The 25,334-nt window shown below is 45.4% G+C and overlaps 1 non-coding gene across 1 annotated transcript; it reads right to left on the reverse strand.

The window, feature by feature from the left end:
- Nucleotides 1–24,947: 24,947 nt before the first annotated feature.
- On the reverse strand, nt 24,948–25,020 carry Trnaa-agc (transfer RNA alanine (anticodon AGC)). The gene has a single exon. It is a non-coding gene; the product is annotated as a tRNA-Ala (tRNA).
- Between the last annotated feature and the right edge of the window lie 314 nt (nt 25,021–25,334).

Below are 25,334 nucleotides of genomic sequence, written 5' to 3' on the forward strand. Positions count from 1 at the left end.
AGATGTTCATTAGTTTCCTTGTTTGGCGTATTATAACCACATCCTCACTTTCTAGTAAACCCAAGACCACAGGCTGTAGGTTTTAACCATTTCAGACAGTAAACCCACTGAAATGAAGAAAACCTGAGGTAGGGGAATCTATACAGTGTGAGGCAAGGAATGGAAGGAGCTGTTTGTCATAAACTCCATCAACCATCTCTCTCTTTCCAACTCTGCCTGGAGTCTCCAAGTCCTGGAGATTTTTGGAGTTCTGCAGCTCAGATGGACTGTTTCTGGTTGGCTTTCCCTGTTCAGGCTGGTTTTTCATTGCTCTACTCTGCAGCACCAGCTATTTCTCTGCTTATTATCCAACTTCCAAAATTTTGTTGGCATTTCCTTGTTTGTTGTCATTTCTTCTGTCATTCTCCCTTTTTCCCCTTAAAATGTTTGCTTTAAAATTTTTTTACTGTAATTTTAGAATAGTTTGGAAAGAAGAAGAGAAAATTATCAGACATCTGAATAGGTAGTCCCCACTTGAGTTTTGTTTGGTTTGGCTTTATTCATTTGTGTGTGTGTGCTCAGTTTCTGTTTGTTTAGTTGCTTTTAACCAGCTGAGTGTTCTTCCCCCTCCCCCTTTGGCAGTACTAGGTTTTGAATGCAGGACCTTATACTTGCTAGGCAGGCTCTAACACTTGAGCCACAGCTCCAGCCCACAGCTAAGCATTCTTAATCTGGTTAACTTTGGACTTGGTCATTGATTTGGTTGGCTAAGTATTACTCAGTTTGGACAGCTTACTACATGGCTCCCACCCAAAGATGTCCTGGTGCCCACTCTAGCTCATATTCATAATGCCCTAATGGTAGGGTTGGTGACCAAAGGGTCTAGCCCATGGTGGACTTACTACTGTGCTTCTCTTTTCCCTGCGGCTGGATTGCTTTTCTGGGGTTTGGGACTCTGACTAGCAAAGTGGAATGTCTCCCTCAGATATGTGGAAATACCATTTCTTTCCAGTTAGTGTTTCTACACATGACAGATGGTTGTCAGCAGCTGGCCTTCCAGGGCCAAGTGATATAATGGACCACCTCCCACTTTTTTTTTCAGTGCTGGGGATTGAACCTAGGGTCTTGTATGTCCTAGGCCAATGTCTTACCACTGAGCTAAACAGACTGCCTCCTCCTACTTCTTGAAATTCTCTCTTCCTTGAGTCTTCCTCCTAGATGGCCACCACCTCCTGCTGTCTTTCCAGTGCCTCTCAGGTCCCCAGTCTGTCCCTCTATTCACTTAATTGAATACTTTGAGTACCTGCTTTGTGCCAGCACCTGCTTGACTAAGACAGAAAGTCACCCATCACAACATATGCCCACACTGGAGGTGGAGGGGTTAGGATGTCCATCAGCAGCATGGTTATTTGGGTTGACTGGAAGGAAGGATAAGAAGAAAATTTTAGAGTAGAGTGTTCTGAGCAGAGGAAACAACATATGCAAAGACCCTAGGCAAGGATGAGTCTGGTGAAAGCAGAAGGTCATTACCTTTGGGCCATACAGGAAATGGGAGTGGGGAGGAGAATGGCCAGGGTGGACGTTAAGGAAATTGGCATCCAACTGAAGGATATGGAGAATTCTAGCAAAAGTGTGACATGCTCAATCTTTTGCTTGGAAATAAATAGACTGAGTGGAAGAATGGATCACAGGAGTCTAACAGTGGTTGTAGGAGGGAGGGGACCAGCTAAAAGGTTGCTAGAGTTACTCAGGAGAGAGTTGTCAAGGGTTTGGACTGTCGCAATGGGTGTGAAAGAAGACCATATATCTGACAGCTTTAAGAGGGAAGAATCCAGTGCCCTAGGGGACAAAGGATCAGGGATGCAGTGGGAAGATGAGGATTTTTAAGACTTCCAGCTGCAGTGACTGGAGGGTGGAGGTACTGCACCCTTTCCCCAAGTGCAATAGACAGGAGTGCACACTGCGGGCAAGAGAGTGAGCTAGCTGAGTTTGAGATGCCTGGGGGACAGCTAAGAAGTGCCTAGAAAACAGTTTGATTTATGAGTCTAGATTCCATGGAAGGAAAAAATGAGCTAGACACTGAAATCTGGGAGTTGGAAATGAGGGAGTTGATGAGGCACCCAAAGAGAATATAAAGATGAGAAGAGAGAATGGGGAAAGCCAACATTTGAGAGAGAAAGAGAGAGGACCCTAGGGTTGTCCAGGATGATGAGAGGAGAGGGAGTTTCACAGGGCGGGGATAGGGAAGAGGAAAACTGAAAGGTGAAGGTAGGATTTAGCATCCAGGAAGTCTCTGGCCACAGAAGGCGGTGTGGGCAAAAGGCAGATGGCAGCTGTCGAGACAGGAGGAGGCAAGGGAGAGGAGGTGGTGGAGCCAGAAGTGTAGGCAGTGCTTTCAGTAACTAGCTGAGAAGAGGAGGGAGACAGCCATGATTGGTTGGAGGAAAGCATATGGCTGAAGAGTTTTTATAAGAGGTGGTAAATGTTATATGTACATAATGAGATGGGGTGGGGGAAGAGATTGAAGAGTTAGGAAGAATGATGGACTAGGACAGTGTTTTGGTACATTTTTAAATACGTGAGAGGTTTATTTTGACTCACATATCTGGAGCCGGAAGTCCAGCATCAGGGGGCCATGCATGTCAAGCGAGGACCTTGTGTTGAAGCCCTAGTGGAAGAATTCAAACCCAAGGGGTAACCTGGCTTATCACAACCGGCTCTCACGGCAACTAGTCCAGTCCCACAAGCGTGAGAACTCATTCACTCTTGTACGATGACTAATCTATTCGTAACAGCTCTGCCCCCACAACCCAGAGAACTCCCACAAGACCACACCTCCAACACTGCCACATGGAGGAATTAATTCTTCATATGAGTTTTTTTGTGAGCGCAAACCATATTTAAACCATAGTAGAGAGCAAGCAGGGCTTCTCTTGCTCTATGATTGGAGAAACTCATAAATACCAGATGTGGCTAGGGTGTCAGGTGCACATGGAAGGAGGAGGAAGAATTTGAGTTTATTGTGTATGTGTGTGAAAGAATCATCCATCCATAAAACACACACTTTTTGAACTCCCACTGAGACACTGTATTCCTTGCTGGGGACAGAGAGATTAAAAACACAACCCCTTCGGAGAGCTCAAGGCCCAGGAGGGCAAACAGATACAATAAAATGTCAGGGGATCCTGCTTCTGCCTAGAGGGAGGGGAGCCCGGAAGCATCCACAAGCTGACTCCAGCACTCATATGGAGTGAGGTGTGAAAGAGTGAGAAAGAAGTTTCCAGGTGGACAAAGTGGATAGAGTGTGTGTGGCCACGTGGCTTAACCAGTCACTTGCATGTATTGGGCACCATGCTAGGCTCCCTGAATTCAAAGACAACTAAGCATGGAGTACCATGCAACATCCAGGAGAGGCACACAGACTGCTTCTGAACACTGTGTGGCACATTCTGATAGTAGAGTGGTGTCCTGTTGGGGATGTAGAGGGTAGTTTGCTATGGAAGGAAATAAGGGAAAGGAAAAGCAGGCAGGTCCAAGGTCAAGGTGAAAAGAATCTTAGCTATGAATTGAATTGCACTCTCCAAGACATGTGTAAGTTCTAATAATACTGGTTCCCTTGAAGATGGTCTCATTTTGAAATATGGATTTTGCAGCTGCAATGAAGTCTGACAGTGGATGGAGACCATCCAAATGAGAACAAACAAAGGCTATGGTTGGATCGGCTCTCACCGGCTGCTAGGATCCAGTCCTCTTCCTGCCTGTTACTTTCTTCCATGCTCTTGCCATCTGTCCTAACTTGGGCCACCGTAACAAAATACCATAAACGGGGCAGCGTAAACCACAGACATTTATTTCTCACAGTTTTGGAGTTTGGGAAGCCCAAGATCCAGTGTTAGGTGAGGACCCACTTCCTGGGTTACTGTGTATTTTCACATGGTGTGGAGAGAAATCAACTCTTCCATGTGTCTTCTTATAAGGGCATTCATGAGAGCACCACTCTCATGACCTAATCACCCCTCCCCCCCAAAGTCCCTACCTCCAAATCCCAAATTGGGAATCAGGGCTTCAGCATATGAATTTAGGGGCCACATTCAGGAAACTGAGGTCTGGTGCCATTTTCTGGGAAGATCTAAGGGTGGGGGGAGAATGAGTCCTATGTCCTTACCTGTCCCTCTGCTCCCCAGCCCCACTTCCACCTGTAACTCCTCCTCTGGTGACCATGCATTAGAAACACATCTCTTCTAAGAAAAACAAAGCAAATTAAATATTTTAGTTACAAAAGAATTGCATGCTGTCAACCGAAATAACTTGCAAAACATAGAAAAATGCAGAGTAGAAAATACATACTAAAACATACACTCCCCAGACCCAATCTCCATAAGAATGCCTTCTAGTCTTTTCCATGCACGGTTGTAGCTGCCTGCAAACATATCCTCTTCCTCCAAGTGCAACTAGCCACTTGGTGTCCACCAGCAGGCAGGCTCCTGCTCTTGCTTCCGTCTTCCACAGGAAGCAATAGTGGTCTTTGGGTAACACATTGCAAAATGACAATGCCAAGTGCTCCACTGACACCAGTAGGTACTTCATCTCTTCTCTCTTGTCCTCCTCCCTATCTAAGGACTAAGGTGTGGCATCTTCTATATTAATATTTTAAAATTTTGGCACAGTAAATGACATGGGTCAGACGCCTAGATCCCCACTGCTCTTTCACTTTCTCCCTTGCCTTCCCTCACAAAGAGGCCCTTCTGAAGCTACTTTATTTATTTATTTTTTTTCCTTTTTCTTTTATTATTCATATGTGCATACAAGGCTTGGTTCATTTCTCCCCCCTGCCCCGACCCCCTCCCTTACCACCCACTCCGCCCCCTCCCGCTCCCCCTCAATACCCAGCAGAAACTATTTTGCCCTTATTTCTAATTTTGTTGTAGAGAGCGTATAAGCCATAATAGGAAGGAACAAGGGTTTTTGCTGGTTGAGATAAGGATAGCTATACAGGGCATTGACTCACATTGATTTCCTGTGCATGGGTGTTACCTTCTGGGTTAATTCTTTTTGATCTCACCTTTTCTCTAGTACCTGTTCCCCTTTTCCTATTGGCCTCAGTTGTTTTTAAGGTATCTGCTTTAGTTTCTCTGCGTTGAGGGCAACAAATGCTAGCTAGTTTTTTAGGTGTCTTACCTATCCTCACCCCTCCCTTGTGTGCTCTCGCTTTTATCATGTGCTCATAGTCCAATCCCCTTGTTGTGTTTGCCCTTGATCTAATGTCCACATATGAGGGAGAACATATGATTTTTGGTCTTTTGGGCCAGGCTAACCTCACTCAGAATGATGTACTCCAAGTCCATCCATTTACCAGCGAACGATAACATTTCGTTCTTCTTCATGGCTGCATAGAATTCCATTGTGTATAGATACCACATTTTCTTAATCCATTCGTCAGTGGTGGGGCATCTTGGCTGTTTCCATAACTTGGCTATTGTGAATAGTGCCGCAATAAACATGGGTGTGCAGGAGCCTCTGGAGTAACAGTCTTTTGGGTAGATCTCCAAGAGTGGTATTACTGGATCAAATGGTAGATCAATGTCTAGCTTTTTAAGTAGCCTCCAAATTTTTTTCCAGAGTGGTTGTACTAGTCTACATTCCCACCAACAGTGTAAGAGGGTTCCTTTTTCCCGCATCCTCGCCAACACCTGTTGTTGATGGTGTTGCTGGTGATGGCTATTCTAACAGGGGTGAGGTGGAATCTTAGCATGATTTTAATTTGCATTTCCTTTATTGCTAGAGATGGTGAGCATTTTTTCATGTGTTTTCTGGCCATTTGAATTTCTTCTTTTGAGAAAGTTCTGTTTAGTTCACTTGCCCATTTCTTTATTGGTTCATTAGTTTTGGGAGAATTTAGTTTTTTCTGAAGCTACTTTAAACTCTCTCTCTCTCTCTCCCTCTCTTTCTCTCTGTCTCTTTTTTTTTTTTTTTGCAGTACTGAGGTTTGTACTCAGGGCCTCACAATGGCTAGGCTTTCTAGCTAGAGCACTCTACCACTTGAGCCACTCCTCCAGCCCTGAAGCTGCTTTAGAACCAAGAATTAGTCCTTTTTCCATGCAAATGCAATGTGTAATAAAGACCTGCCCAGAGTGGGGAATAGGGTGTAGGGCGGCTTTTCCCAGCCATGTCTCTCTTTGACAAAGCATTTTTCAAAGTTATCCCAGGAGGGATCAAAGCAAGACAGCAGCTAAAAAGGTCCCTGACTAATGGTTTGGGATGTGGGGCCATTTCTGTTTAATTACGCAGGAAGCTGGGCAGGGTGGCTTAAACATTGTCAATGTGAGACTTTCTCTGCATCGCAGGTGTATTTTAAAAGTCCCTTTGAAAGTCATGTTCAAATGCTCCTGCTAGGGCTGGCGGGAGGAGCTCTTTATGGATTCTAGTCTCTGCAGTGCATAGAGGTTGGGAAAAAGAGTTGATGTAAGCGTTTGCTGGGCAACTTCTTTGCACCTTGCCCAGTGGTGGCACTTCCGGGACTGAATCCTCCCTTGCTCTCTGCCTGGGAGACATGAACTCCCCACCTACCCCCTGAGAAGTCAGTAACTTCCTTAAGCTCTTGAGGTTAATTAATGCACCACTGGAATCACTTTGATACTGAAGTTCAAGTTCTTTTCCTCCAAGCTGTATTGACATATCACTAACAAATGAAAACTGTATATTTAAGCTGTACAACATGACAATTTGATGAACACCTTGTGAAGTGTCATTATAGTCAAGTCACACGGTTACATTTTGCATGTGTGAGGAGCCACACGTAAGCCACTGTTTCCCAACGCCAAGCTCTTTTTCCACACCCTGGCTCACTTTCCCTGGACACTGAGAGCCCAGGTAGAGACAGTGGAGTCGATCCCAGGTGATCAGAGAGGATGGTACTATCCCCAGGCTCATGGAAGGACTCCAGAATCACCTGGAAACACCTGTGGGTTTCCAGAAAGCTGAAGTGAAATACAATAGGCCTCGAAGGGCTCTGAAAATCCAGAGATGCTTCTGGAAGAGGACCAGGTATGGGAAGAGGAGGACTGTTCTACAGGGAGGGGACAAGCAGAAGGTCCGGGTACCATTTCACTTCATCTTCCTGACCAGTTGCCACTAGGAAAATGTGCCATCAGCTGGACAGGAGTCAGAGAGAAGAGGGAAAAGAAATTCAGACATCTGGAGCTTTAGTTTTCATCTTTCTCCTATCCCCACTCTAGACAACAGTGGTCTTTGTGAGGGACCAGACAGTGAGCAAGGGCTTTCCAAATCAGCCTGTGAGTCTGCTGGGCCCCAAACAATGCGTTTGTCCCACCCCCACCCATGTCCACTGTCAGGTCATCCTTATGGGCTGTCCGGGAGGGCTGCTGTTTGACATGCTAGTGCTGGGCTGGTGTCCAGCCAGCAGGTGACTACAGGACAAGGAACTGTCCACCCGACAGCAGCATTGCCCAGCAACTGCCAACAAGTTTCCCATGGATCAGTGGTTCAGCTGCTTGTGAAGCAGCGGCTCTGTCCGCCTGAGGCTGAAGCACTTTCTGTGGGACCAGAGCCAGTGCTCCACCACACCTTGAACTGCTCACAGGACATATGACCAAAGGCACTTTGGTTGAGAAGACAATTTGCTCCAAACACTCTGTGTGTTACAAACTTCCTGCCTCATCTTCCCAAAATGCTGGGATTACAGGCATGCACCAACCACACACAGTGACATTTGTCTTTTCTGGTGTCCCAGCATGAAAACTGTCTACTTTTATACTTGAAGGTGCCATTCACTCACCAGGTGTGGGATTTTGTGGTCTCTTTTGCAACCGGGTCATGAGTGCCATGAGTGGGACATCGCAATCACACACACTTGCACATGGCCTTGGATGCAAAGCTGGTGACAGAAAGAAACAGGGACCATGCAAAGTGTTCTTGTGAGGGCAGCAGCAGCAGCAATTATGTCCAGCCTCTAGAAGATGCGTGACCCCGTCCTGCTGTTCTCACTGGTTAGTCCTGTAGTGCAATTATGGCTTTGCACCTGGTTGTTTTTTGTTTTTCTCCATACTAGGGTTTGAACTCAGGGCCTTGTGCTGGCTAAGCAGGCACTCTACCACTCTAGTCATGTCCCCAACTCTTTTAGCTTTAGTTATTTCTGAGATAGCATCTTACACTTCTGCCCAGGCCAGCCTGGATCACAATCCTCCTATTTACACTTTCTGCATAGCTGGATGACAAGAGTGTGCCACCAGACTCAGCTATTTGTTGAGATGAGGTCTTGCTGACTGCCTGAACTGGCCTAGATCGACCTCTGGCTGGCTGTCCTCTATGTCTGGCCATTCTGTCCTTCCTGAGCATATGGTTATTGAGTATCATTTTGTTTTCACTTAAACAGTCAGAGGTAGTTTCTATTACATACAGGTGAAAATTCTAGTGGAGACACACACATTGCCATGTATTTCAATATATTCAGTTTGCGTACCTTTGATCCAGTGGTGTCTTTATAAATAAAATGATGGTAAGTTTAAAAAATGCATTAGGACTAAGAGAGTTTTTCAGAAATTCCAGGCTTTTAAAAATAATACAAGATATTTGCATGACTTATAATACAAGATATTTGCATGAACGATTTAAGCCTAAAATTTTATGAAATCCTTAGAAAGGATTCTAGGGGGATCTTGTTGATGTTAGCTAATGAATTGGGTCATATATTGAAATTTCCAAAGGCCATGAAGGCTGGGATGAAAATATTATTTATAATGAATTTCATAGTTAGTCATTCCCCCAAGTGGCCCTGCATTTACATAATGGTAGGAGTTCTGTGATGAAGTCTTTTGATTTTCCGTATTGCTGCAATGGTAGGTCATTAATAACTCCTAAGTCAGCCTTGAACCACTGTTGAAATTTCAGTGTCTGGAGGATAGCCAAGAGAAAGATAAATATTCTTTGCCAGTCATCCTCTCCTTCCCCTCAGAGATATCAAACCACGGGCCGATGTATTTAAACCAAAGATTTTGTAAAAATTCCAATCATGTATTTTCTTGGGATTTCCCATGAAGTTAGTGAAAAGAGGGACTTCTTGGGCCAGAATCTTACCTGTTTTTTTGGTGGTACTGAGATTTGAACTCAGGGTTTTGCATTTGCTAGACAGGCACTCTACAGTTTGAACCATGCCTCCAGCCCCTTGGGCCAGAGTCTAGAGTGCAGAGACTTATTCATGCATATAATAAACATCCTTTCAACAAACTTTCAGAGTTAGAGGTTGTTTCATCTTCAAGTTCCCTTGTGGTCCAAAAGGGATGCTACAGTGATAGCTTTCCCCTCATACTCCCACCAGCAGGAAAGAAGAAGCAGAGAAAGTCCTATTTCCTCCTTCTAGGATAGGGCACTTCCTGGTTAGAGTTTAATCCTAGGACCTTGGATAGCTGCAAGCGTTACTGGGAAATATAGTCCCTGTCCCAGGGACATGGGTCATGTGCCTAGACAAGAACTAAAGTCTCTTTAGTGGAGGAAATAGGAGAATGGGTTCTCACGGACAGCTTGATGTGTCTGCTAGATGAGCTTGTCTAGGAATGTGATAGACATGTTGACAGTGACGCATTGAAAGGGCACAGGAGGGGTAGGAAGGAGAGGCAGCACAGCCCAGGGTCCAGGCTCTTCAGCTCTGGACTAGCAAGCACTTCACTGCCCGACTCCAAAGTGTTTGCGGCATTTCCTAGCTGCAGGACTTTCGGCAAGTAACAAAACCTCCTTGATCAGCCCCTGTTTTCCAGGGTTGCTACATAAAATGCAGGGCACCCAGTGATCCAATATTTGGGTTATGTCTATGAGAAAATATGCTCAGCTATCCAACTCAATGAATGGACTCAGAGACGTGGACTACAGTGGGAAAGAGACTTTAAGGGTGTCTGGGAAGCAGACATGCAGGAAGTGGTTATGACAAGCATGATATTGTCTAGTGTGCAAGTCCTTCCCCAGGTTCCTCACTGTCTGAATACTATGGGGTATACATTCTTTTCCCAGAAGTCACTTAGATTTCCTACGCGGTTATTTAAAATCTGCCTCTCTTGGGATTGGTCAAATTCTAGAGGCTGACTTTGGGTGGTACCTGCCTTCCTTTGTGGTGGGAAGGTCTCCCTGTGACATGTGCTTTCTGGCACATGAGTTTTTCCCTATTTGCTCACTCTGTTGTGACTTAACCCTCCCAGTTTCAGTTCCCTCATCAGCTGGCATTCCCCCTACATCCACAGGCTGACATGCTAGCTAGCAGCCAGCGGTAAATGCCTTGCCTCCGAAACGGACCACCACTGACTGACTTTATTTCCAACAATGTCTATTCTAAAAATTGTTTTTATTTATCTGAAATTTAAATTAACTAGATGTTCTGTGTTTTTATTTGCTAAGTCTAGCAATTCTACTCGATTACTTCCTCACCTGTAAAATGGGGAGTTATTCAACATCATTAAAAAATAGTCAGTGAATAAACAAATGCTTATTCATTTATTATTCCAGGAGCTTGTTGTAGGCTGGGTACTATTGTAGGATAGGGATCAAACTTATACTGTGGGGTTATTTGAAGCTTAAATAAGCAAAGAAGAAAGCCATGTCCAGAGCTGGCCTGGTGTGGGATGGATGATCTTGGGCAAGGGGCATGACCACTCCTCCTGGTCCTGTGGGCTGGCCAGTGCTGAAGAGGTTGAGGGATGCCAACAGAGCAAAGTCTCACCCATGTGGCGAGGTGGACACTGACCATCTTGAATGGCCACAGACGTCCTGCTCACTCTGAGATGCTATAGAAAGCACCTCCTCCTCTTAGTTCATAGTACAGACCATTCCTGACCTATGATGATTGGACTTAGTGGTATAAAAGTCATATGCATTCAGTAGAAACTGGTTTTTGGTTTTGTTTTTGTTTTTTGGTGGTACTGGCATTTGAACTCAGGGCCTCATCCTTATAGGCAGTCATTCTACCACTTGAGCCACACTCCCACTCCTTTTTGTTTTAGTTATTTTTCAGTCTTGTGCTTTTGCCTAAGGCTAGCCTCAGGCTGTAGTTTTTCTTCCTACGCCTCCCATGTAGCTGGGATCACAGGCGTGTGCCAACATTGCTGAGCTTATTGAGATGCGGTCTTGTGAATTATTGCCTGGGCTGTTCTTGAATCACAATCCTCCTGATTGCTACCTCTCAAGTAGCTGGGATTACAGGTGTGAGCCACCTCACTCAGCCAACCCCTATTTCTTAATTCCAGCCAGGCCCTGGGCTTTCTTGCATGGTGAGGCAGGCCCTTCCTTTGGCGTTCAGCCCCCTTTTGATGGTTTCTGCATCCACATTGCCTCCCTACCTTGCAGTCAGTAGGAATTGGGGTGCTCTGGGAGTGTGAGCGCGTCAGCCTAAGTCATGCATGATTAGGAAGATAAATCTGCCAGGGGACAGAGAGGGAAGTGGATGACTCCTATTAGCATCAAAAACCAATTATAAATGCTTTTGCCTTATCTGCAGCTGGGGATTTTCTGTGATGCTTTGAACACATCTGGGAGTTTGTTCCACTCAGATGTAGAACGGTGGGAGAAAACAGAGGGGAGCAGATGGGGCTTCTTGGTCCTTGACTGAACAGTGAAGCATTAATCTCTCCTTTACCAGGGGGCACTGTTTTCTTTCCTTAGAGCAGGGGTTGGCAAACATTTTCTGCAAATGATCAAAAGTAAATATTTTAAGCTTTGTGGGCAATACAGTCTCTGTCACAACTACTCAACTCTGTATTGTAGCAGAAGCAACCATAGACAATGCACAAATGAATGGTCATGGGAGTATTCCAATAAAACTTTCTAAATAAAGTTTTATTGGAACCAGACGATGACCAGGTTGGGCCTGTGAGCTGCAGTATGCCAATCTTTGCACTAGTGCTCCCGAGTGTTTGGTTCCCTCACTGCTTCCTCCCTTCCATTGAGTGTTTCAGATGGTACAAGTTGGCATGTCCCCATGGCTCCTGCTTGGTCCTTGAAAGGGCAGTAGGGTCCTATTGCCTTCTAGGAGAGACCACTTCGTCAACTGAGCTTGACATTTTTAGAGCCAAGTTTTGTGCAACCCAGTTCTTGGCAAAGAGCACTTTAGCTGACTTTTCTTGTTAACGACTCTTGTTTCATAAGCTGGTTTGGATGGTCCCCCGGAAACTCCATCCAGCCACATGACACTTTTCCAGTCTGTGCTGATGGGCTCCTGGAGACAGGAGCTGGTGCTGGCAGTCCTCAAGGGCGTTGCTTCCCAATGTGCCACCCACCAGGATGGTCCCCAGTCAAGAGCAGGCAGCAGGGCTTTCGTGGGCTCAGCTGCCCCCTCACCAGCTTGTTTATGAAACAAAAGTGTAAAATTATATGTCCATCTGTCTATAGCTTTGTATAGCCAGTTGTGAGGAAAACGCGTATTCAATTTCCTTCTTAACCATTCCGAAGCATCCAGTTCTTCACTACATACACATGTGTATCGGATCTTTAGAAGGTTCCATCTTGCAAAAGTGAAACTCTGTATCTGTGACACAAGTCCTCACTTCCAACTCTCTCCTACTTCCTGGAGCTCATCATTCTATTTTCTGATTCTATGAATTTGACTGTTAGATATTGCATGGAAATGAAACCAGTTTGTATCATCAATGTCATGTGATCCTCTTCCTTTTCAAGGTCGAATAATTTCTACTGTGTGAATGGACCAATATCTTTATCCACTCATTTGTTGATTGACCATTTGGAGGCTTCAACCTCTTGACTATTGAGAATACTGCTGCAGTGAACAAAGGTGTGCAAGCGAGCACCTTTCTGAGATCCTCTTTCCAATTCTTTCTGGAGTACACTCACAAGTGGGGATTGCTAGATTAGATGGTAATTCTAGTTTTAATTTTTTGAGAAACTTTCAGCTTGTTTTCCATTGTAGCCACATCATTTTCTATTCTCTCCAACATATTTAAAAGCTTTTTTTTTTAAAGGATAATGTAAACAGGGGAGTCTAGGTAGTTCCATCACCCATTCATTCAACAACAGTTACTGAGTGCCCACCCAAGGCTAAAGCGTGGAATACCGCATTGAACCAGACCAGCCCTTGCTCTTTTGGAGTCATAGCCTTTTTTTGGGAAGACAGTCAATAAACAAATAAACATATAATTCCACCAAGGAAATAAGAAAAGAATTTAATTTAACTGTGTTTACATTTCAAAGTGGCGCCAGGCATTCTAAGATAGAGATGGGGGAGCGGCCCTCACCACCTCTCCCAGGTCAGGCAAATGCATCTGAGAAACCCAAAGTTAATTATCATTTTTCTAAAAAAAAAACTGAGGTGTAATTCACGTAACACAAAATTAGCCATTTTAGCTGGGCATGGTGGGGCATGCATGGCTGTAATCCCAGCTACTCAGGAGGCAGAGGCAGGAGGATCACAAGTTCAAGTCCAGCCTAGGCAAAGTGAGCCCCTGTCTCAAAACCAAAATATAAACAAAAGGACTGGGGAAATTGTTCAAGTGATAGACTGCTTGCTAGAATGTGCTAAGGCCCTGGGTCCCATCCCCAGTGCCACAAAAAAAAGAGAAAACTCACCATTTTAAGAGAACAATTCAATGGTAGGTAGTACAAGCAGAAAGTTGTGCAACGATCACCTCTATCTATCTCGTGACAAACATTTTTTACCACCCTACAATAAAACCATATCTGCTAGGCAGTTGCTACCCGTTCTCTTTTCCCCACAGTCCTCGGCAACCAGCAATCTGCCTTTTTCTGTCAACTTACACACTCCTGCTGCTTCGTATAAATAGAATCACATTGTCTGGGGCTTCTTTCACTAAGCATGTGTTCGAGGTCCATTCACGTTGTAATGTGCAGCAGTACATCTTTTCTTTTTTGTGGGTAAATCATATTCCACTGCATGGGTATGCTCATTGTGTCTGTTCATTCCTTGTTTGAGGGGCATTTGGGTTGCTTCTACACTTTTGCCTGTTGTCAATAGTACCACTCGGAACATTTCTGTGCAAAGATTGTTTGACTCTCTGCTTTTGACTCTTTTGGGGGGCTGTGATCATGGTGATCACAGGTTCTAACCTACTGTAAGTAACATTAGGAGGGTATTGTAGTTTCCCTTCAGTCCTCTTCCCAGCTTGGCTGGGCTAAGTACTCCCTTCCTCTTGTTCAGACTCTTCAAAACTCTCTATCCTCGACTCACTGAAAGAGAGTAATCTGCTCAGTTGTCCTGGGTTCCAGGGCTCACCTCCTTGGGGCTCTCTGGCTCCCAGTTGTACCCTCTGGATCTCTCGGTGGTGTCTTTTGATGTCCTGTCTTGCTCTGCTGGCCTTAGTGGAGCTGGATCAGGGACCAGGTGTACCCTTGGGGTGGGGTGGGGCTCTGGTCTCACCTCTGTCCCTTTTGTGAGGTGACCTGTGCTTTGGCAGCAGTCAGGGGCTGGCAGAGGTTTCAGGTTGGAGGTGGAATCCCATTTTCCAGGAGGAAAGCTGCTTTTTCCCTCAGTGGGTCTCCCCAGGGGGTCCCCTGGCAGATTCCTCAGGACAGGCAAGAGGCACTTGCCTAGGATTGGTGTCCAAGAGCTCCTGGGGCTCACTGGTGAGACAGTGGAGGAGGCGTGAGTCCCAGCTTCTGTGTTCTCCTTTCAAAGGTGTTCTGCTTCAGGGTGAGTGATCTGTGAAACTCCAAGCATCTCCATTTGGTACCACCTGGGAAGGAAGAGAGTAGCAGGGAAAGAACAGAGCACACAGAGTAGAAGACACACACACACACACACACACACACACAAAGAAACACAACCACAGTGGGGACGATCGCGCCTCCCATAGGCCTGGCAGCTCAGTTATCTCCTGGTCTTTGACCTTGAGGGGCTGAATTTCTGTAGGATTTCAGCCTCTCCAACTCTTAGCAGAGCACGTAGTGTATGGAAGACGCCCAGTAATGAGTCTTCCATTGTCATTGACTGGTGGCTAGGTAGGACATGGCATGCAGAGCTTACCATGCTGCCACCTGCTCACAGGCTTGGAGAGCACCCCCTTTGGCAAATCTCATCTTGGGTATCCAAGATTTGCTCCAAACAAAATCAAAATGAAATATCAACTGGTTCAAGTCGAGAAATAATCCTGCTTCCTGCCCAGGTCACCCTGGCTTCACATTCTGGACTGGCTGACAAGAGGTTGGGGGACTGTATTGACTGATTAGCTCATAGAGCAACCCTTGGCTTCCCAGGGCTGGGCTGCTTTTATTTCCCGCTATATTCCTTGGGCGTAACTTACCACTAGGGAACATCTGCATTATCTAATTTATTCCTTTGAAGCATTTCATTTCTGCTGATTGCTGCTTAAAGGTCATTTTCAAATAAACATGGAATGAAAGGTCACTGTACCCAGCTGAAAAAATCATCTTAAAGCAGCTTTGGGCTGCTCAGTGCCATCACCGACCTCCTCTGACCTCCCATGCTGGCTGGAAACACTTATTCTTCCGGTCCCATGAGACTCATGTGGATTTGGGGGTGGGGGGTTAGGAACTGGAAGGCAAACGGCACAGATCTCATTGTGGATCTTTGGCAAAGGGCAGGAAAAATGGGGATGGGGCAGTGCAGGAGATGGAGATGAGGCCATTTTCAGAAATCACCCGGAATAATATGAATTCTGGCTGTCATCTGCTGGACAATGACGCTCCTGTACAAGATAAGTTAGGTATCTAGAGTAGAACCTGAAATTGTGAATCTGCTGAGCAGATTTCAGAAGAGCATAGGAAGGAAAATTACAGCAAAAGACTACGGAGGCTCTCCTTACTTTTGTGCTTTCCAAATAACAAAGAAGGAAAAGACTTCAAAGCCAGGCTTGTGGGTAAACTGCCAGTCCTAGAACAGAGTGCACAGTAGATGGTGTGTGTGTACCTGGAGGGAAGATGTGAGTTACAAAGAGCAAAGTAATGTTGGTGCTCATTCCTCTACTTTCTCCTTGGCTTAGGGGACAGTAGGTGTGTCCAGGGGCACGCTGGCACCTTAACAACCCATCCCCCCACCATGCTTGGGCAAGGAGGTGGGCTCAAGAGCTGCCCACAGAATAACCCAATTAGGTGTGTTTAAAATGATATGTATTCATGTTATACTATACAGAAAGGGGAACACACATGTGTGTATGTGTATATGTGTTTACATATGCATATAAAACATTTTAGAATATGTCAAACTGTTTTGGTTTGCTTTGTGGCATTGGGGTTTGAACTCAGGGCTTTGCACTTTCTAGACAGGTACTCTGTTGTTTAAGCCACACTTCTAGCCTTCACACTATTACCAGTGGTTACCTCTATTGGCAATGATGAGGGGTAGGGGAACTCTTTATCTCTGAAGAAAGGAAGGAAGAGATGAGAGTGGTAGGTATGGGAGACTCTTCTTTCTCATTTGTCCTTTTGGTATCCTCCAAGTTGGAGGAGGATTAAGAGGCACGGAATGGGGAGAGTAAGAAGTCTGCATGGATGGAATCATTGGGCCCACCTGGGAGCAGGAAGGGCCAACTCTCCTCGTCCTTATCACAGCGCCCTGGGCCTTTACCCTTAGGGGAGAACAAGGGTTGAGGGGCACTTGGCTGAGCGAGAGGAAGAATAGTTAGAAGCACTAGTCTTTGGGTTTGAAGAGGAAGAGCTGTGGACTGGCTGTGCCTTTAAGTGATAGGAAAGGATGCCAGAGGCTAGAAATGCCCCACATCTTTTGCTTTTGTTTTTGGCTGTATTAGGTTTTGAACTCAGGGCCTTGCACTTGTTAGGCAAGTGCTCTACCACTCGAGCCACGTCTCCAGCCCTTTTTAGCTTTAGTTATTTTTCAGATAAGGTCTTGCACTTTTTTTGCCCAGGACCTCACTTATGCCTCCTACTTAGCTGGGATAGCAAATGTGTGTCACCACGCCCTATTTGTTGATTGAGAAAAAGTTTCACTAACTTTTTGCCTGGGCTGGCCCTGAACCACGATCTTCCCAATCTCTGCCTCCCAAGTAGATGTGGTCATAGGCATGAACCATCATGCCTGGCCCTGCTCCACACTTTTGATCAATGTGTAGCAGGGTCCCTATCAGAGTTGTGTCCAAGAAGAGGCTACAGGTCAGCTTGTGGGTGAGGTTACAGAGAATGCTGTGGTTTTACTGTTCCATGTGTCCCAATCCAGCAGAACACCACTGATTCGGTTCAATCTTTGAAGCCAGAGCTGCACCATGTCCCTTCCATGACACACCTGAGGTTTGTAGCCCTTCCATCTCCACAGTGTCCCCAGGGCACTTTTTGTCAATGTTGGGACGTTGGCAGTGGAAGCACATCTCAGAAACTCCAGCCAGTAGTGTGGGGAATGCCTCAGTCTGTATCTGTACAGGGAGTCAAGAACTCATTTCATAAGGTCATTGTGGAGACGGAGTGAGGTGCTATAGGAAAAGTACTTACAATGGTGCTTTGCACAGGATTAAGTGTTAGCTATTGTGGGTCACTTTTAGATGTTTCTAAGTGATCCTGATTCATGTCCCCTGTCCTCTCCACCCTTAGCCTCATCCTGACCAGGTGAGAATCTGTGGTCTAAGACAGAAGGAGGTAGGAGGAGGCAGAACCAGAATCTCTGGTCTAAGGTAGAATCTGACACATTTATTTATAGAGCACCTACTTGTAGATTCACTTCTTTTAGGTGCTGGTGAGCCAAGATTGAGCAGTATCAGCATTGACTTTGTACCCTGGGGTCAGCATTCTCATTGAAAGACAGATATACAAGCAAACACAACACAACTACCACCACTCTCCCTTACCCACTCCAACTGAAGACAAGTCAGTGAAATCTTTGCATATAACTTGAGTTTTCAAATGCGGCTCCCAGGATCCATGTCCCTAGCCCCTCTGATTATTTGGGGGGTCACCTCTATGTGTTTAAAAGCACTGTGCTGTGTAGTGCCTCATGCTAAGTTACCAACTTACTGATGCCTCTAGGTCTTGAAGTATGTCTTTGAAATTGAGCCTTCTGATTCTGTGATGCTCAAAGAGGAAGAAGTAAAACTTTTCAGGCTAGGCTGGCTTCAACAGAATGGGCTGGTGGGTTCAGGCACTGCTGTTCCCTGGGAAGCACAGAACTCCCTTCACAGCATGTGTGATGTCAGCCACCAGCCTCTAGTCTCTGTACCATCCAGCTTGCCTCTACCTGGCTCTGAAACAATTGTTTTAACTTCTAATCAATTTTTATAGGATCATTGCATTTAGTCCTATTAGTGCTATGATGAAATACCTGAGGCTGGGTGCTTTATAAAGAATAGAAGTTAATTAGGTTCATAGTTTTAGAGGCTGAAAGTCCAAGATTGGGTGTTCCCACTGGTTCAGCCTCTGGTGATGGCATTAAGATGGTTGATCTCGAGATGGTGGAAGGATATATCACATGGTAAGACAGGAAGCCAGAGAAATTCAGGGTTTAGTCTTTCTGTTTTTATAACAACTAACTCTCAAGGGAACTAACTCACCCTGTGAGACCAGCATTAATCCTTTCTGGGGGCAGCGTCCCCAGTGACCCAATTCTCTTCTACCAGGCCCTACCCCTTAAAGGTTCCACCACCTCTTAATACTGTCACATTGGGGACCAAGTTCCCAACATGTGAAGCTTTGGGGAACATATTATCAAGCCAGATCCAAACCATAGTAACCACCCAGGAAGCCAAGAGCTCACCTAGCCCTGAGGGCTAAACTGGCTCCCAAGAAAGAGAGAAATCTGGTCAAAAGGTGGAAAGGCTGGTGGCTATAGGCATAGTGTCACGTGGGGCTGCTTAGCACGCTGATGTCTTATACCCCTTCTGCTATCATGCCTTGGGTGAGCATGCTGGGTCCTGCCTACTAAGGGGAGGCTGAGATCAGGAAGATCACAGCTCAAGGTCAGCCTGGGTACATACTTTGAGAGACCCCAGCTCATAATGACCAGAGCAAAATGGACTAGAGGTATGGCTCAAGTGGTAGAATGCCTGCTTGGCAAACCAAAGCCCTGAGTGCAAACCCCAGTCTCACAAAAAAAGAAAAAAAAAAAGGCAGAATTCTCCCCTTTGAGCAAGAAATACATTATTGCATAGAAGATGGTGACTAGTTGTGGTCTAGCCTTGTGAAAGACAAGGTTAAAAGTCTGTCACCAGAAATCTAGGTTATGTAGGTTAGATCAGCAAAGTCAGGTAGCAGAATCTCACATTTTATTGAGTCTAAGACTCTACCAATCTGAGGATGCTCTATTGTTTTATGAACCTCCAAGAAAGAAAAAGAAAAACAGTCCCAAACTATAATACTTGCTTATACTAATTCTTATGAGAACTCTTTTAGACATCATTTTATCATATACTGTGCATATCCATAAAGGAAACTATACATTAAATACATATTATGCATGCATACAAAGGGAATATAATTAAATGAATTGAAGAGGAATCACTTCCTAAAACTTCTTCATGTCACTAAAATTCCAGGGAATATTTTTACTCATACAGTATAGTCCTTGTGTACCGTATTGGTAATGGAGCACTTAAAAGATTCCCTAAAAGAACTAAAAGCCTTTGATGTTGATCTCTAAATTTAAGACACATGTGGAAGCCAAGTATAGTGGCTCATGTCTGCAATTCCAGCACTCAGGAGGCTGAAGCAGAAGGATTGGGATTTGAGGTCAGGTTGGGCTACATAGTGAGTTGGAGGCCAACCTGGGCTACTTAGCAAGACCCTGCCTCAAACAATCAAACAAAATGAAACAAAATAAAAAAATAGAACAGCACTTCTTGGCTGGAGCTTGCAGGAATATGTGAAGGGGGCCTGGTGCTGCTAGCTGGACCCCACCACAGAGATTCTGAATCAGAAAGTCTGGGGCAGGGCCTGAGGACTTGCATTTCCTGCTGATGCCTCTGGTGCAGGGCACACACTTTGAACACAGAGCGGGGCTGCCTCACTCTGCCTCCTTCAGACACCTGATCTCTCCCACCCCTTCCCCTTTTCATGGCTGTCAATCTTCTGTGTGGGCCAAGAGAGTTCTTTCTTCCAAGGGCGTACCGAGAGGTTTTATGCCAGTGCTTTGGATGTGGAGTACAATCAGGGCATGATTGCTTCCCACCTGCCACCTGGTTGACAGCATTGTAAAGTTATTGCAAAATGAATCCAGATTTCCAAAATGCCCAATGTAGGGGAGGGGAAGAGGGAGGAAAGAGTGCGTCTTGGAATTGGCAAAATATATAGTTTACCTACTTTGTATGCCTCGAGGGAGGGGGAGCCCCCGGGCAGCCTGGAGGCAGAGGTAGGAGCCTATTGGCGGTCCCCAGCCTTCTGGAACTGTGTAGATAGGAAACAGCACTCACCCATGATGGGTCGCAGAGCCGGGAACGCCAGGCCTGGGCTGGCCTCACTTCTTTGAGGATTGAGCCAGATGGTTTACTCTGGTGATCCTAACATAAACTACCCAGCCTTTTTTTTTTTTTAATAACAATGCTGTTAGAAAGCCTCCAGAATGATTCAGCACCACACACTAATAAAAAGTCGAAAGGCCTTTCTTGCATTCTGTGGATTAAACAATAAGGAGTGGCTGTAGGTGGAAGGGCAGATGGCATGAGCTAATGGCAGCTGGAGGCTGTTTGCCTTCATTAGTGTCACTGACAGAAGGCTTCGCCTTAGATGAGGGGTGGCCCTTGGTCCCCCAGCTGGTTCTCTCTGGAGCCTGTAGGGGATCACCCTGGCTTAGTTTTCAAGACTTTAATGAACTCCGTGGCAGGCAGGAGTACACACATTTCTTCTGCTTTTGGCTCTCATTTCTTAAGAGTGGCTCTTTTTTGTCTAAGGTAGTGGTTCTTTTTATTCTTTTGTTTTTTTAGTGGTACTGGGATTTGATCTCACAACCTTGCAATTGTTAGGCACTCTACCACTTGAACCATGTCTCACTTTTTTTTTCTTAGCTAGCCTTTGACAGTGATTCTGCTACCTCTGCCTTCTGTGTAGCTGGGATTACAGGCATGCTCTTTTGTGCAAACTATTTGCCTGGATCTGGCTTCGAACCACAATCCTCTTGATCTCTGCCTCCTGAGTAGCTAGAATTACAGGTATAAGCCACTGGCACCCCACAAACCAGTGGTTTCTAACTGGGAATTATTTTGCCTCTTTGGAGACACTGGTCAATGTTGGGAGACAATGGTGGTTGTCACACCTGGCAGGAAGTGCTACTGGCGCCCAGTGGGCAGAGGCCAGACCCCCACCAAGGATGGTCTGGTGTAGACTGTCCACAGTACTGAGGTTGAGAAGCCCTGGCCTGACGAGCAAAGCAGCTACTGAGCTCAAGATGCTGTTCTGGACTTTTCCACTCTTTCACGAAACCTGGAGAAGAGAACAAAGAGAGGAAATGGAGGACTAGTGCCGTGCGGTGCTGCAATTGCTCATGAAAAGCCAGAACTCACTTGGTACCCTGTTGGTGTGGCTCCCTCTGATATTGAGACAAGAAAAGAAACAGCAGGTGCACAGACTCACGGAAGGCACAAGGAACACATTCCATCTCACAGCTTTGTGCCCCTTACACATCACTGTGCATAGGAAATTTCCTGGGATCTTGTTGAAGTTTGGGATCTGATGCATCTTCTCTAGGTGGGGCTCACTCTCTGCATCTCAACAGGCTGCCGGGATAGGTCCATGCTGTCCACGCACAGGCCACACATCGAGTAGCAAGGCATTCACCTGACTTGGTGTCTCCCAGCCTGGGGAAGGGCCATTCCTTTCCATGTGAACTTCAAGACAGCCCTTGGCGGACACACACATGGTCAGGTTTCCTTCCCTCGGGTACCAACTCATCCTGGTTTGCTCAGAATTGTTCCAATTAAAACTGAGACTCTCCATCCCAAGAAATCCAAGTCTTGCATAAACCAGGATGACTGGTTGTCCTGAGGGTCTCTCAGAATTCCCAAGGGGAGAGATTGGATTGGGCTTTTTGAGTATCCATTAACAAGGAAGGCTCTGAGTCCTGGTGTGGTGGGGATTTGATTTACTTAGCTATTTTAAGTTTTTCTTCTGTTCTGGAAATAGAACCTCGTGTCTCGTTATGAAGTCTACTGGCTGACATCAGGGCATCTTTCCTGTGATCAGGATTGTATTGTGAGTCCTTTCCCTGAAATGTGCATTCCCCACAAAAAAGTCCCTCAATTCCAGCCTTTTCTTCTTCTCATCTCTGTTATCCACTGCTTCCAGATTCTTCCCCAGCTTTTCCTCTGAGTGGGCCATACACCTACTCTGAAACTTTCGGTATTTCCTGACATACAGTTTTTATCCTCTGGGAAATAAGTTTTATGTAAAGAAAAAAGGTAGGACATATTTACAGCTTTTTTTATGTGTGGTACTGGGGGTTGAACTCAGGCCCTTGTGCTGCTAGGCAGGCACTCTGGTGTTTGAGCCATGCCCCCAGCCCTTTTTTGCCTTGGTTATTTTTGAAATAGGGTCTGGTCTCAGTGTAATGCCCAAGTTGGCCTGGACCATGCTCCCCTCCCATTTGTCCAGGCTGGGCTTTTTTTTTTTATTTTGGGAGGTGAGTAGGACTAAGGTTTGAACTCAGGGCTTCATCCTTGCAAAGCAGGCACTCTACTGCTTGAACCCAAACTCCAGTCCATTTTACTCTGGCTATTGTCGAGATGGGGTCTTGTGAACTATTTGCCTGGACTGGCCTTGAACTGTGATCCTCTTGATCTCAGACTCCAAAGTAACTAGGATTATAGACCTGAACCCTGGGCACCCAGCCCAGGCTGGCCTTGAACTGTGACCCTCCCAATCTTTACTTCTTGAGTAGCTAGGATTATAGGCTTGAGCTACCACATTTGGCCTCCGACTCTTAAGTAACTTCTCTGCTTAGTAGGTGAGAAATATACATATATCATTTTTTTTACAAAAAGGTCCAAGATTTTATATAATCAAGGGCCGCAATGCTAGATCTATATGGGGTCTATATGGATATAGGTTTGTAAATAAACTAGAACAGAATAAGCATGCCTTCTAAAATTCCCCTCTGTGTTGACTTGGCCAGTGTCTTTGTAAGTTGTTCAAAACCTGGTGGTTAATTTCCACCTCTGAGCCTTTGTTCAAACTAGTCTTCCCATCAAGAATGAGAACTTGGGCTGGGGTGTGAGCCGTCACTTAGCAGCGGTGGAGCGCTTGCCAAGCCTCAAGGAATATCAAACACTATGGGTTAACTTCTCTCTTCTTTTCTCAGTCTGGTCATTGATTGAGGCCCTGGGTTCCATTCCCAGCACTGGCTCTAGGTCCTAATGGATACTAACCGTAGCCTGGCCAGTAAGGGCTCTGGGGGAGGGGTAGCCCTTGGCTAGATAATGATCACCATTGAAGGGGGACATCATTCAGGATGAGCTTTGCAGGACCCCACCAGCCTTATCACCTATGGTTTTCCCAGCCTCCCCAACAGCAGCTGCAGTTACTTTGATTAATTTTGAGTTTAGGACATGATCTGAGATCATTCACCAGAAGTCTTGCCCTGAAGTGTGCACTGTAAAAATTAATTGTCTTAAAAACTGTGGGTCACTGTTCATTTATTTGACAAATACTTATGGAGTGTCTTTTCTGCTCATCAGAGGGGTAGCGCACATTCATTGTAATTCCCTCTAGAGATGAAAACCCTAATTGGCCCACATGTTAGAAGAGCAATGTTACTTTGCTAATTAGCTGTTTTGGGTGGATATATTTATGTGATTGTGAACTGTGGGTTCCATTTATTCTTTCTGCCCTTCAGGAGTGATTTCCAGCACAGGGCTCCTGAGCTTGAAGGACTGCCTGTATCATGTTTATCAATTATTAATATTTCCAAAAGCTGAGCAACACAAAGGCAAATTAAAATCCAATTTGTAGCCCTTCGGTTGTGTAGCCTGGTCTGTCATGCTGATCCGAAGCTCTGATTGGTAGCTGCTTCAGTGTGCTTTTGATGAATAAAAAATGAGGCAAAAAAAGAATTCTTAGCTAACATACTTTGCCTGGCAAATCTCTTTCAAGCCATCTAGTTTGGGGGTTGGGTTAGGGAAATAATAACCAGAGCCTTCTAGTCAGCACAGAATTGCTTACATCCTAGATAAATAGTGCTTGTTAAAAAAATACAAAGAAATTTTGCTATTAAAATAGGCTGGACTGCATAGTGGTATATATTTGTAATTTCAGCACTCAGGAGGCTGAGGTAAAAGGATTGTGAGTTCCAAGCCAGCCTGGGCTACAAAGGGAGATTCTCAAAAAAGAAAAAAAGACTGGATGGTGCATCCCCATCTTATCTATAGAAGGTTGTGGAAGAACTCATAGCCTTCTTCACCCCAGAAGCAGGTACTTCAGGATACAGCATCCTGAAGTCCAGCTGCAAGGAGGCCACAGCTCTGGATGTATGTCCAGGGCCTGTGTAAACCCCAGCATCTATACCTTTCTGGGGCTGAAGGAGTAGGAAAAAGGATGTTGAGGTGTAGACACTTTGCACTCGGGATCTCCAGGAACAGGGTCTTTGGTGGATGGTGGGGTCAATAATGGTTCTGGAGCCTCCTCCAGCCTCAGATGCTCTGTGTGAGCCAGGGCTCACCAGCCATCTGTCTGTGAGGCTGATAAGGAAGGGTCAGGAATCTCACAGAGCAAGAGGAGCTGGCCTGGTGGTGACAGGCAGGCCCCAAGGGACTGGGGTGCCTGGGCAAGAGGGAGGGAGTGATCAGGAGGAAGGCATCTTCCAGAGGCCTCCGGCTCTTGTCACAGGAACAATATCTCATTCTGCAGCTGGCCTGTTGAAAAGTTAATGAAGGGAAAAGAATTCTTGGGAAATGATTGATTAAAACAACTGTGGAAATTTTCGAGGGAAACTGGTTTCCAAAGTTCTGCATGTTTAAACATCCAGGAGGCTTTGGACATGAGAGCAGAGTATCTGTTTCCCATACTGAAGGTCTTGTGCTAAGAATTAGGCATTTCGGTTTCTTTTTCTCATTTTTATTTGGTGGCACTGGGGTTTGAACTCAGGGCCTCATGCTTGCTAGGCAGGTGCTCTACCACTTGAGCCACTCCACCACCCAAGGATCTTGGTTTCTTCAATGGGTTTTGCTACTAGTCTTATTATATAAGCACAACGAGCCTTAATTTTTGTATGCAGCCTATTTTATACCTTTTAAAAGTATTTCTGAATTATGAAAGGAACATAAGGTTATGGAAAGGTCAGGGGATTGTACTCTGTTATCATGCAATGCCCCACCCACTTTAATTAGTATGGTGTCCTCTCTGGTCTTCTGTTACTTGCTGTGTTTTACTGGTGTGATGACAAATGGCATGTATTTTTGTATACTGCTTTTTTCACAAAATGTAATACTGTAAATATTCCTTATGCT

This window comes from Castor canadensis, chromosome 11, assembly GCF_047511655.1.
Source record: "Castor canadensis chromosome 11, mCasCan1.hap1v2, whole genome shotgun sequence".
Lineage (NCBI taxonomy): Eukaryota > Metazoa > Chordata > Mammalia > Rodentia > Castoridae > Castor > Castor canadensis.